Genomic DNA, 14,081 nt, shown 5'->3' on the forward strand with positions numbered 1-14,081 from the left:
AGTGTCTGGGTCACCAGAAGACTACCTCAGTCCATTGCTGGAATTATAGGCTGAGTCTTGAGGCAAGACACACCCCCTCCTCTGCCCCCCAGCAAATAGGCCTTCTGCCCAGGGAGAGTCAGGAACCACAACACAGTTGGAATCAGAGAACAGAAGTGACAGAATCAGAATCAAGGTACTTCTTCCTAAGTTCATAAGTGTGTGATTTGATGGCACAGTGAAGTTTGTACCTCCAAAGGACAAGGTCTTCTACTCCCACCCTTTCTAGGGGCAGCAGCCACCCTCAGAACCTCTCTGATTGCTCTACCCACAGCTGCAGTCCCCTGTTCTGAGGAACATTCTTGCCTGGAGCACCATGTGGAACCTTGGCATGGGGCTTAGGCTGGTAGGGGTTGAAGGGAAGGTGTTTGCAGAGGTCCATCAGGTCAAAGGCAGGTGCTATAGGCAGGCACTCCTGTGGTGCCACATTCTGACCCAGAGAATTTTCCTTCTTGATGTAGGTTCTAGTCACAAGCCACATGAGACCAGTAGTCAACATGAGCACAACTGAAGGGAACCAGCAACTCCAACCAGCAGGTCCAGGTCAACTCCTGAAATACAAAGAAACATTTTTTTTTTTTTTTAAGAGAACTAAATGATAGGCTTATATTCCATTACCTAATGGGCTCTCAAAAGTGCCTTCAGAGATTTATACTTTTATCCCCCGTCCCTAGCATATTGCCTGACACATTAGTAGGTACTTATTTTTTGAGAGAATAAACAAATGAACTGTTTATATTTTATCAAAGCCAAAGCTAGACTGGGAACAAAATGAATCAGGTAATGTAAGGACCTTTCACCAACTTTTGCTACATAGCTCCCTCAAGAACCCTATTCATACGCAGAGTTAACTTTGAAAAATGTCCCACATCCTCTTGTGATATGAAATCTAAATTGCCTAAGAGCTAATGACTAAAAGTCTTCCATGTTAGGCATATCAGAAATTTATTTTGTCTATTTTCTCTAAGTAGGCTCCATGCCCAGTGTGGAGCCCAAACAGGACTTGAACTCACGACCCTGAGATCAAGACCTGAGCTGAAATCAAGAGTTGGACACTTAACCAACTGAATCACCCAGTCACCCCTAATTTTGTCTATTTTTAAAAAGACAAATCATTAAAGAGACCAGAGAAGAACAAGAGCCAGCTGTATTTCAAAATATATTCTATCATCATGTAACTTACTATAGATCCAAAGAACTAGAACTAGTTTGCATACCACCTAGAAACTATCGTTAGAGCAAAATCCACAGATGTCAGATTTCCGAAACTTCAAGATGGCTGCCTCACAGAACTTATTTCAACTTAACTCTTGTCACTGCCTACAGTGGACTGAATGCTTATATCCTTTCCAGATTAATACACCAAAATCCCAACCCCCAAGGTGATGGTATTAGGAGGTGGAATTGGGAGGTGATTAGATCATGAGGGTTGAGCCTTTGTACATGGGATTAGTATCCTTATAAAAGAGGCCCAAGAGACACCCTCGCCCATTTCCTCTGTGTGAAGACACAGCAAGAATATGGCTATCTAAGAACTATGAAGCAGGTTCTCATCAGACACTGAATCTGCTAGAGCCTTGATCTTGGCCTTCTAGCTTTCAGAACAATTTCTGTTGTTTATACATCACCCAGGCTATTCTGTAATAGCAGAGTAAATAAAAACATTGCCTTATCTGGATACTTGGAGGGTGCAGGAAGAGAAAAAACATGAAAAAACTACAAATTGTCAGTCACAAGTAGATTCCTAGCCATAAGAAATTCATACTGAGTCTGTATTTTGTGACATATTCAATCTTCCTTTGAAATATGACAACTAAGAAACACACACACACAAAAAAAAAAAAACCCAAAGAACTACGCAAATAGCATTGCAAGTTCACCCACCTGCCCTTGGGGTCTAATGGCATCTTTGTTGAAATGTCAACATCTAATATGCAAAGAGCTAGACAAAACCTTTGATGTCTAGTTGAATCCTTTGTTTCACAGGGATATTTGAGAACCAAAGACCAAGGTCCCACAGCAAGTTAGCAAGTTGAGAAATAGAAATCGTGCCTATTAACCTGCCTGTGGCAGCACCAGGAAGTTTATATTATTTCAGAGGTCCCAAACGAATTACCATCACCAGCAATAACTCCTTAAAAAGGCTAAGGGCATCCACTAGTTCATTACCAATTGCTTTATGCCACACCTGTTCAGAAGAAGCTCACTCAATCCTGTGCAAGTTCCTGCCCAATTTCATCTTTGGTAAGAAAATGTCTAAAAGGCTGAGTCTTGAGGCAAGACACACCCCCTCTGCCGCCCCCAACAAATAGGCCCTCTCCCCAGGGCATGACAGATGGAGCTCTGGTGAAACAACCAGATGTTCAAGTTAAATTCTACACACCACTCCTTTGATCGGAGTCAGGAATGGAATCCTTATGGAAGTATTCCAAAGCTAAAGCTTGTAAAAGAAAAATCAGCACAATGAAGATCCTCCCAGTAAGTGCTTTTATACCACGTTCCAAGCTCTAGAACAGTTTCTGGACTTTGTATCCTTCAGAGAATGTTTGCTTTGGTGTTTGTGGCCAGAGGCATCAGAATGAGAGCTCAACCCTGACCTGAGGATGCTACAGGTCTCACAAGTGATCCCGGCAGCTTATAAGCATACACACAAGAGGGCATCTGGGCAACCAGTGCCTTTGTGAGGAGTGTGCACACACCCCGTGCCAGGCTGCATGGGGTATGGTCTTCATACTCCTTTTGGAAGTGACATTAGTAAGAGCCAGATCTGTTCACACATTCTGCTCCATCATCACAGAGCTCCAGGCCAATTTCACACTCATTCGCATCTAAAAATAGAAGAATAGACTACTCTGGTTAGTCTCACTATCTGGTCCCTTCTGCTGTACTATCCTCCAGACTATTCCAAAGACTCATCTTCTGCCTTTTTCCCACTCTTGTTGGTCTAAGCCACAACCCTGCCTCAGGGCCTCAGCATCATCTAACTGGAGGCCTCTTCACCCTGCTGGCTAGCTGCACAGCTCTCTCCCACATGCCTTCTCAACAAGGTTTTCCCTTACCACCTTTAAAGAACATTTCTCAATAGAACAGATCAACTTATCAACTAATATACTCTGCAATTTTCTTGCTTGTCTCCTAGCTAGACTGTAAAGTCCACCGGGAAGGAATTAGTCTTTTAGGTTCACTGTTGAACTCCAAGTACCCAGGACAATGCCTGATCCATAGTAGGAGTGAAATAAAATATGACATAATTAGATGAACTAATACAGCCAACCCTTCCTTAGGCCAGAAGGCAAGCATAACTCTCCCATGATGATGACTGAGAAGGGGCAGCTCTCCATGGGAAATGACATGGACTAGCACTGGGGGACTTTTCCTATTTACTCAATCCAGGCTGAATCTTGCCTAATCTTCCAAGCATAGTAAATACTGACTGCCACCAGCAGCCAAGAAACCCATCAACAGCTTCAAGAAAGGGGAATCTTTTCTCCACCTCATGGGTTCTTAGTGCATCCTCGATGAGGGTCCTTAGCTGATAAGACAGAGAATCAGGCACACTCACTGCTTGAGATCTTAATTAAGCATTACCAGAAAATATATGTGATATTCACGGCATCTTTTCTAGGAATGTTTTAGAAGAGAAGAATAGAGGGGCCCCTGGATGGCTCAACTGACTAAGCATCCAACTCTTGGTTTCAGCTCAGGTCATGATCTCACAGTTCATGAGTTCAAGCCCCACATTGGGGGCAGTGCAGAGCCATCTTGGGATTCTCTCCCCCTCTCCCTCTCTGCCCACCGCTCTCAAAATAAATAAATAAACTTTAAAAAAAATAGAAGGGAAGAATAGAAAACACAATCTAGATACCTCTCAGTAGAGAAATGTTAGTTTTTGAAGAGACTAAGATTAGACCATAAAATTATAAAACTATATCGTAGACTGTTGAATTCATTAACTTAGTTTGTTATCCAAACTCTAGTCCTTTCCATCAGGTAACAAGTATTTGTTCTTGTCTGTATAAACATCTCTCTCTCCCATGAAAATTTAGCCTGAAGAGGTGGTTTTTAATTACATTCCCTGGGATGTTAATGGCTCTAGTTTACTGTATTTTACCAGGTTGTTCTCCCATTTACAACAAGGCAAGGGAAAGTTGTGTCAAAGTCTTATCTAGCACTCTAGTTTTAACACTTGATAGAATTTCCCCCATTTCGGATACTTGGACTATATGTAAATTAATTAGGCTCCCCCGCCCCCACCCCAAATGGAATAACTACATATCAACACATCTCAAGTAAACAACCAAACCTCCTGAACATACTTTTCCATTCCAGTCAGCCTGCCCTCCTCATTTGGGGATGAATAGTAGTCCTTTTCTCCAAAGATCTGTAAACAAAAGCAGAGATTGTATGAGACCACCTTATTACAGCTGGTCAAAACTGAACACATTCCTACCAACTGATTGCGGAGGCTGCCTTCAGCCCCAGAACACAAGGGAGTGTTGTACCCAAAAAATCTGGTGCACAGCAGCCCTAGGTAGATAGCTGTGGCTTATTTCTAATGGAGTGTCTTTTTCTGAGTAAACTTTAAGAACAGGAGTTAAAGGCAACTAATCTGAGAAAAGAACCGCTAAGTGATAATTATCATTAAAGTCAAGTCTTCCAGGGCGCCTGGGTGGCTCAGTTGGTTAAGCGTCTGACTTTGGCTCAGGTCATGACCTCATAGTTCATGAGTTTGAGCCCTGCGTCGGGCTCTGTGCTGACAGTCTGGAGCCTGCTTCGTATTCTGTGTCTCCCTCTCTCACTACCCACCCCCACCTTTCAAAAATAAATAAACATTAAAACATTATAAATAAATAAATAAATAAATAAATAAATAAATAAATAAATAAAGTCTTCCTGAGATAAGGAAAGAAACTTATTATCTTGTGCTCCCATTTTTTGACTATCTTTTGCATCTGCTACAGATCTCCTCCTTTTTAGTTATGAAAGAAAAGGGAAAACCCACAATACTACACATTTCACACTTCAGTGTGTGCACTTCATTTCTCATATGGAGTTACGTTGTATGCACACAGGTTTGCAGATTTTCAGAGATTTGTATTGTTATAGTCTTTTAGTGACTGTAAAGGAGTCAAGTAGAGGGTACCATAATTTATTTGCTCTTGCTCATCACTCATATTTCTAACTTTCATTGTGATAATCTTGTGATAAATATAATGATGTATGAGTTTTCCAAGTTCCATCTTTCTGGGATTTCCAGAAGTGGGATATATGGGCCTGAGAACGATTTGTTCTCTTGATATATCTGTTACCCTGTCTTCCAGAAGGGGCATGATCATTTATAGCCCTCTGAGCAATGTCTCATAACCACTAACACTTGCTAGATTGTATTACATGCCAGGCACTGTTTTAAACTCTTCATATTAACTCATTTAATCTTCATAACAATCTTATGAAGTAAGTACTATTATTCTCATTTTATAGAAGAGGAAACTGGGGCACAGAAATTATGCCAGATCTTTTTACAGGAAGAAAATTAGTTAGAGGAAGAATCATATCATCAACTGAAGGTGAACAAAGCAGAGTTACCACAATTACTGAGGTCTATTAACAGCCTAAGGCTGTATCCAGCCTTAGGAGACAAAGAGTGTGAGATGGGTACTCCTTTGTACGATCTCAGTAGCTATGGTCCTTCCCCCAAACAGCTCAGCAACCAGTTGAGAGATCCGGCAATAACACAGATATAGTAGTAGCATCCCGGTCAATTTAGGTCTTAGTAAGTTAGAAACTTTTAGAACTGGAAACTCTGTTAAACTCACATGTGGACTTTATAGAGCTAAGAAAACAGACTTGGAATGGGGACTTTGTCCAAAACTCTATTAGGGATGCAGCTGGAACTAGAGCATCATCACCTAAACCCCGGGCTGACATCCCTCTTTCATGTGTTGCCTGATCCCAGGCAGAAAGCAGTCAGGGTATGGAGGGCAGCTTCCCACCTGGGGGAGGGAGAGGAAGGCGGTGGGCCGGGGAAAGGAGGATGGAGTGGGGAGAGGGAGAAAGAGAAAATGAGAATGTGCAGGGATGGGGATCCCCACCAGAGACTGCTGACCTTGTCACCAGAACAGGAAGGGTCTGTGGGCACACAGGTACTTAGTCCAGGCCTCATCTCCCCTCCTGCTTAATTTCTCTCACCACAGATTTTAACACTTTGAAAGGGTCCCCACTCAAAGACTCTTTGAGGAGCTCTGACTTAACCATCACTTTGACTAAGACGTCGGCCAGAGAGAGGAAACAAGAAACCCCTATCAACAAAGCATACCAATAATGCTTTAGTCTCATGAGCCTCATTGGGACTTTCACCCCCCGCCCCCCCCCCCACAACCTGCACCCCACCACCTGACCAGAAGCATGCTCTTGTTGCATTTATGTTTGCGTTTACACTAGACTTGGGAATGGATTCTGAGACAATGGCCCCAGGGTCATGCTGCTATTCAGCTTAAACCTGATAAATACAAAAACTTAGACACAATACACTAAAAAAGTATTGAGTTTGAGTATTTGGAAAGTTGAGGGGGGGGGTGGCACATAGCTTGAAATCTGGATCAGAAGGGCTGATTTCTGATCAATTTCCTGATGGGACTAGTGAAAACAATTCTTTGTGAATATTCCCAAACATGCAGCCTCTCTCCTGCTATTGGCTTACAAGATGGCTTTGGAGGATTCAGGTCTGTAAACGTGATTCGTGGGTTTAGAATATATCTAATACTCTTCAATTATGAAACCTCACCTCTCGGATTATGTTGAAATGCTAGAACAGAGCCATTTCCAGAAAGTGAGAAAAGTATTATTATATCTTCATGAGTCACGAGAGAAAGTAAAAGAGAAATTAGTTTTGCCTTCCTATTTATATGAATCAAATTCCTATAGTGTTTCAAACTTAGTGTAGACATTGATAATGGTTTAAATAACAGATGAAACATAAACAACTCATATTCTGTGCCAGGGTACTAAACATTCAATATGCTCTGTATAATTAAATCAGTTAATCCTCACAACCCTATGAGGTGCTATCATTTCCATCTTACAGAGTATAAAACAGAGAGGTTAAATGACTTACCCAAGGTTACACAGCTAGCAGGCTCCAGAGCCAGAATGTAAACCCAAGTTGTCTGGTTCCAGATGCTGCACTTAAGCCAAAGCACCTTGTGAGATTATACGTGTGCTTGACTTTCTTCTCAGCCTCGGTTACTTTACATACAAAATGGAAAGCCTATCACCCAATGTCAAGATTCTTGAGGGATTAGCAGCAGAACAGTATGAACATTTTATATAGTGGAGTCTCACTTGGAATTCACTCTTTCTCCCATGATTAAGACTTATTTTTTATTTCTGAGAAAAACTGAGTCACAGAAACAATCATGACAGATTGGAAGAGACCCAAGAACCTGCCTACTACAACCACCCTTCTTCCCTTGTCTGGAAGGTCAAACTCCTTTCTCTGCTTTCTTTGGTCACTTATAGCAATGAGAATGCTGCTCACAGTGCAGTCTAATCCATTTCAGAATAGGGAGGTAACTTTTTCAACAGTAAAAAACAAACAAACAAACAAACAAACAAACAAACAAAACTTCCAACAGCTTTTCAAATACAACAGCTGCCAAGTTATCCCTTTCAATAATTTTCAAGACTCTCCTCTCCCCTTGATAACACTTCCTGGGTTACAGCTTGACAAGCTTGTCAAAGTTACTTTCAAAGTATGACATTCAGGCAGGGTATAAGTACAGCAAAATAAAGGAGGATTATCACCTCCCTTGATCCACATCTTCTACTTCTATTAATATGACCTAAGTTTGTGTTCTCCAAACAGTGCTAAAATAGCCATGCCTGTGATACCATATCTCAACTCCTAATCCCAATTACCTTCCACCCTCTAATGTTGCCTCTTGATACTAACTGACCAAAAAGAGGCTTTTGAGAAAATAAACACAGCAATAGCTCTCTAGGCCAAAGCAGAACATGGCCATGAAACCAAACTGTTATGGCCCTCAAGCCCAATAAATGATTGAAACAATCACAAGTCAGTGTCTCAAAGGTTTGAACTGTTCTGAAGTCCAATTCAGTCAACTCCTGTTGCTAACTTTGAGGCTGATCTGTTTCCAACTCTTCCCACCTTCAGACTCTATAAGATTGTACTCCTACCCCTCTTGTGTTTGGGCATGCTTGAGCATCACTTCTGGACCACAGCACTTAATGGTCTATGCAAGGCAGACCCCCCCCCCCCCCCCCCCAGAACTCTTCCTCTTTAGTGAGGCAACCAACAGCCATCAGGCTGGGTACCTGAGGGCCTACGATAAGCAGAGGTCACCTCACCTGCCCAATATGACAGACTATAGCCTCAGTGAGAAATATATCTTCCTTTATTTTTAAGCCACTGAGATGAGATGGTGGTGGTATTTGTTACCGCAGTATAACTTAGTGTGTTCTGACTGATACAACTCCATTATTAAATTATTAAAAGGAATGGAGTCTCCCCCCAACATTTCCTAGATCTTTCTTATACCACCTAGTATCTCAGAAGAGCTGACACCACCAAATACTTTTCCTTCTTTTTTTCTCATTGGTCTTAATAACTTTCCTGGAAGTGAAAATGCTTAGGATTATAGAAGCCCAAGTGTTAACTGATAAACCAGAAAGAAAACCTCATCCTAAGGTCTTAGACAACAGCTCATTCCAGCAGCTGTAGCAACAACATAGGCTATTACCACCCTCTGTGAGTCACTGCCCTCCAGCCTGAGAGATGAAGGGGCCACCTGACCCATGAGCCCAGAGCAGGGAAGGGTAGTTGAAGAAGAAAGGGAGAAAGATATTGTCAAGAACAAACTAAAATTCTATCTGGCCCTGCCATTAAGTTAAAGCTGTGTCTAGAAATAGCTCTCTACTGGGTGAAACAAGTTCATGGCAAGGAGAGCCGACCGGGAAAATGAGAAATTCCATAAACAGCCTCCCAGCAGAAACACCTCTAGCCACAGATGTGCAGTCACTGTTCTCATACAGGGCATGATGGGAAACAAATAGTGCCAACTTATTTAAAAAGTTACCAAAGGCACCCAGGGGTGCCTGGGTGGCTACGTCAGTTGAGCGTCTGACTTCAGCTCAGGTCATGATCTCATTGTTTGTGAGTTCTAGCCCCGCATTGAGCTCTGTGCTTACAGCTCAGACCCTGAAGCCTGCTTTGGATTCTGTGTCTCCTGCTCTCTCTGACTCTCCCCCATTTGCACTCTGTCTCTCAAAAATAAATAGACATTAAAAAAAATTTTTTTAAGTTACTAAATTGCTATAATTTTGCTTTCTGCTCTGCAGAGTCTCCAGAATGCCCAAGTCACAGGACTGTGTGGGGTTTGCCTTCCTTTCCATGAATTATGTAGTCACTTCAGGGGAGAGACCCCTCCTCTATCCCCCCACACTTGGGGAGTCTAGAGTATTCAGCACTTACATGGAGTACAATCAGCTTCCTGGGTTCCCCTCTGACCCCTGAAATGCCCCAATTTCAAACCATGGGATTTGAGGGAAAGAAGTTGAAGTTCAATGTGATAGGATTCTAAAACCTAATATTTTGGCAGGATGGGGTAGGGAGTTGTCAAAAGGTGGGAAAAAAAAAAACCAACCAAAAACCTGTACCTATTTTCCAGGAAAATATTTGGGAGGGAATAACTGGTACTCATGAACTAATTGGATCTCCCTGATGGAAATACACAAAGCATCCAGAACTGAGAAAATGCCTCTAGAGCATTTTTAAAAGACTTTTCCCCTCACTCAAAGACCTTCTCCACCAGGATTCCACAAAGTCTCATCATAAGCTCTTACTCAGTTGGATTTATCATTGTATTTCCTGAAGTTCCTAAGAAGATACTCCAAGGAGAGGGAACATTCATCCAACTGTTACAAACTATGAGCCAAGAATGTTCTGGGCCTAGCAATAGATACACTAGTGAACACATCAGGTGACCTGTCCTCGTGACACTCACATTCCAGTGAGACACACAGTAAACAAGAAAACTGCTGATAGCAATGAGTGCTCTGAAAGAATTCAACAGGGTGATGTGACATTAACTGTTGGTGGCATCTGAGCTGAGACCTAGAGGGACAAAAAGGAGTCAGACAGGTGAAGGGCTATGGCCACTAACAGAAGTCAGGAGGTTAGGCTCAGTGCGGGACGCAGCACAGGTACGTTTTCAGGAAGGGAAGGGAAGGCAAGCAAAACCTCGGACCTAGTCCTCTCAGGCATGCCTCCTGCAAAGCAGCACTTCAAACCACCTGATGTGAGGTTTTCAACCTTCAGTAGCCCTTCCACGATCATGCACAACAGGATGGCAGTCCCCTGTGGCCAGTCCTTCCCACTTGCTGCTATTCACAAGCAAGACTGTGAATGAGAAGGCATCAATGATTGAATTCTTCACCACTCAGCTGGGGAAGGAAGCACTGGGGGTTTATGCCTTGTGTCCTGGGCTTGTGTTGGGACAAGGCTGTGGTCCCCAAAAGGACTGCTGGCGTGTTACCTGCGGCCCCACGGAGCAGGCCGTGGAGCCGGGTGACAGCCTGGTACTTGGTACCACCAGCTAGAGGGGCTGGTCCTGTTCAGTTTGATGTCCAATCCCGACTTCCTCAGCACTTCTCCTCTCCAGGGGCTCCTCTTGGAGAGATCTGCTTCCCCAGGGGTTAGGTGAGGAGTCCAGGCTGTCTCCCATGGTTAACCTGTACAATTTCTAAGCCATTTCTCTAGCGTTCTCTTCAAGGGCAGCTGCAGACCCTAACACTGTATCCTCCATACTTGGAAGGAACAGAGAGGACATTGAGGGCCATTCTGAAGGAGCTGACAGCGGACAATTCACCAAACCATCTGACATAGGTTTACTCTACAATTTGGGGTTCCAGAAAGCAGTAGTGAACAGGACTTCTGTTAGACCCCTTTCTCCATCCAATGCCTTGTTTATCTGTAGCCTTGGGGCTATTAAGGTTTCATCTGTGAACAAAAGATCTTCCCCATCAGGTAGAAGGGGAAAGGGGGACAGATGTCCTCTAGCCCCCAGGGCTTCCTCATCCGTCATCCTAGCAGGCCCCTCTGCCCTTCTGCTGCCCAGCCCCATGTGGGTGACACTTGTGTCTGAGATGGTTTCTAGCTGCCACTTTGGGGTCAGGACAGAGTGAGGTTGTAGGGAGTAGGAAGAATGAAGAAGGAACCAGGCTGTGGAAGACCCAGCTAACGAGTCATAGAGAAGAGCACTATAAACACAACCTTATTCAGACAATGGGCTTATGCTTTAGGGACAAAGCTACTCACTTTTCAGAAGGCTCTCAGCTGACGTGTCACCACCTCCAGAAACTTTTCACCTACTTCCGCAAAACTCCTCCCTTCTCTGTTGACCGCAGCGCCCTGTGAGGCCTTGCAACGGACGGTAGTCACACGGTATTTGTCATGTTGCTTTTGGGCATCACTGGGTTGTCTCTAACACCCTCCTGTGAAAACCTGACAGTAGAAACTGGCTGCCTCCCAGTGGCTGCTGTCCAACAGCACAATCAAATGCCTGCTGGGTGGAGTGTGGCTGTGCAGTGTTCACAACCTCTGCTCCAGAACAGAGAGGCAGAGATCTCAGGGGCTGATTGTGCACTCATTTCCCACCCTGACTCACACCCGGGAAGGTGATGAGGGAAGCAGACTATCCAATCCAAGGTTTATCAGCAAGTAAGGCAATGGTAACACCTGGAATACATGGCAAGGTCTCTAAGAGGCTCCTCATGGGCCTTCCACCATCCTGACGCAGGGTAGCATGTGAGTCTTTGCTGACTTCATCTACCATTTGCCTCTTCCTTACCTCTGCCCCTGTCATATTTCCCTGGAGCCTCTCACCATGGCCTCAGTTCTCAGAGACCTGCACTACTAATCCTAGCACCAAGTAGCTTTGAGAGAATAGGCACAGCCCAACATCTAGGCTGTGTGAGAGCCCATCTCTACCGTGCAGTGAAGCGGGTCTAGGCACTCCAGGAAGGAATCCCCAGACACCTATATAGTGCTGAAGCAGAGCACCCTGAAGAAAGCTGGCTACAGCCTGATCTCCTCACAGACACTGGGAGTTTTATTCAGTTCTGCAGAAGTTAGAACAGCCAAGTTTAAGCAGACATAGCAGGAAAAGTGAGAGAATACGTGCCTCTGGCACTCTGGCTAACCAGGAGCTCTGAAGGACTGCCCCACTTACAGAACCAGATCCTGAGTAGTGCGGACACAAAATTTCTCATTCGGAAGGAGGGGGGCTCTATGCAACCCTGCCCTGCCTTACTCTCCAAAGAAAACCAGGAAGGGGTTAGAACAGCAAGAACTTACTAGAGACATGTTGTCCTGAAGGGGGTTATGGACACTCCTGGCACAGCAGCAAGGTGGGGACAGGAGTCTGGGACTCCTGTTATGAGGAGAGCCCTGGAGGGGCTGGTATGCTTCCAGGTTGGTACATATCAGCCTACAAACAAAAGTGCATCTTCTTTGAAAGAAGGCCTGCCTGCTTAGGCCTAGAGCAGGAGTCCACAAACTGTAGCCCTAGGACAAATCCAGTTGCTACCTGTTCTTGTAAATAAAGTTTTACTTTAGAGGCGCCTGGGTGGCTCAGTTGCTTAAGCATCTGACTTCGGCTGCTGGCAGCTGGAGCGTGCTTCAGATTCTGTATCTCCCTTTCTCTCCCCCCACCCCACTCTCACTCTCTCTCTCTCTCTCTCTCTCAAAAATAAACATTAAAAAAATTTTTTTAAGTTTTACTTGAATACATTAAGCCCATTCATTTATATGAATGTTGGAAGTATTCTACAACTTGTCCTGCCCTATGCAGTAGCCACTAGGGACTAATCACTACATGCTTGCCCCACTTCATCTCAGACCAGAAGCAGAAGGGCAAGTCCAGGTTATGAACATTCCCTAGGAGGGCTCAGAACCATGGCTGGAACAAGATGCCACACAACCTGCTGCTGTGTGCCCCTACTACCTGGGGATGATGTCCAACCTCAGGAACTCTCAGCTCACTAAGTATTCCTTGGGGGTATCTAAGGAATCCCAGGACAGGACTTCATTCTGGGTCAGCTGGAGACGGAAGGAAAGGACAGTAGAAAGTTCACTGTTTACCTCCATGGCTCCTAAATCCCATCTTGCCAGAAATACACCAAGAGCAGTCTTCTCTTTTGTCCCTTCTCCTAGGGCCAACACAACAGATGTCAAAGGCAGAGTGGGTACCAGAAGCCAAACAGTTGAGGGTCAGCCCCCTCAGGCAGCCACCAGATGGCCATGCAGGTGAGGACGGTGGTCCTCAGCACTGGCTATGCCTTAGAATCATCTGGGAAACATGTAAACATCCAAATGCCTAGTCCCCACCCCAAACTAAGTCAGGATCTCTGGGCATGGGACCCAGGCTTTGGGACTTTTAAAGCTCCCCAGGTAATTCCTATGTTCAGCCAAAGTTGAGAAAAGCTTCTGTATTCTCTCCTAACTTCAGCCCCTTAGAAAGGTCAGTGTAGACATGGTAGAGTTCTCCATCTTACCTGAATCAATCATTTGGATGATGGTCCTAGTGCTTGGCTGTCCCAGGTTGCTCATCTCTGAGATACAACCCCACACAGGGTAAGAATACTTATCATGATACCTCTAAGACCTAACTGGAAGATTTTATCTCTGCATTGAATAGTGTTGTCAGCTTTGAGTTTCTAAGAAGGCCAAGAACCATGCCCCCAGCCCTGACCCTTATGACAGAGTTTGGTTGGAAGCAACACTGTGTTGGAAGCTGGTGGAAGTTCCTTGGGGGACAGAACGAGGAGACTCAGCGGTCAGCAGCAGGGCTTGTCAGGGCTCTGATTTTTAGTTCCTCATGATTTCCTGTAGTTTGGGGGTAAAGACAGAAGTAGAAGACACCAGAATAGGGGCGCCTGGGTGGCTCAGTCGGTTAAGTGTCCGACTTCAGCTCAGGTCACGATCTCGTGATCCGCGAGTTCGAGCCCCGCGTCGGGCTCTGGGC

The 14,081-nt window shown here is 44.5% G+C and overlaps 1 long non-coding RNA gene across 3 annotated transcripts in view; it reads right to left on the reverse strand.

Annotated features, from left to right (window-relative positions):
* Positions 1-477: 477 nt before the first annotated feature.
* LOC131485043 (uncharacterized) overlaps positions 478-14,081 on the reverse strand; it is a 121,910-nt gene continuing 108,306 nt past the window's right edge. For 2 of the 3 annotated variants that reach the window (XR_009248595.1, XR_009248596.1), the window contains exons 2-3: positions 4,356-4,420; positions 478-590 (exon numbers count right to left, since the gene is read on the reverse strand). This is a non-coding gene — a long non-coding RNA (uncharacterized LOC131485043). Of the gene's footprint in view, positions 591-4,355; positions 4,421-11,374; positions 12,092-14,081 lie in introns of those variants that run through there. The other variant, XR_009248594.1, reaches the window with a different exon arrangement.

This window comes from Neofelis nebulosa, chromosome 9 (assembly GCF_028018385.1).
Source record: "Neofelis nebulosa isolate mNeoNeb1 chromosome 9, mNeoNeb1.pri, whole genome shotgun sequence".
NCBI classification, from domain to species: Eukaryota; Metazoa; Chordata; class Mammalia; order Carnivora; family Felidae; genus Neofelis; species Neofelis nebulosa.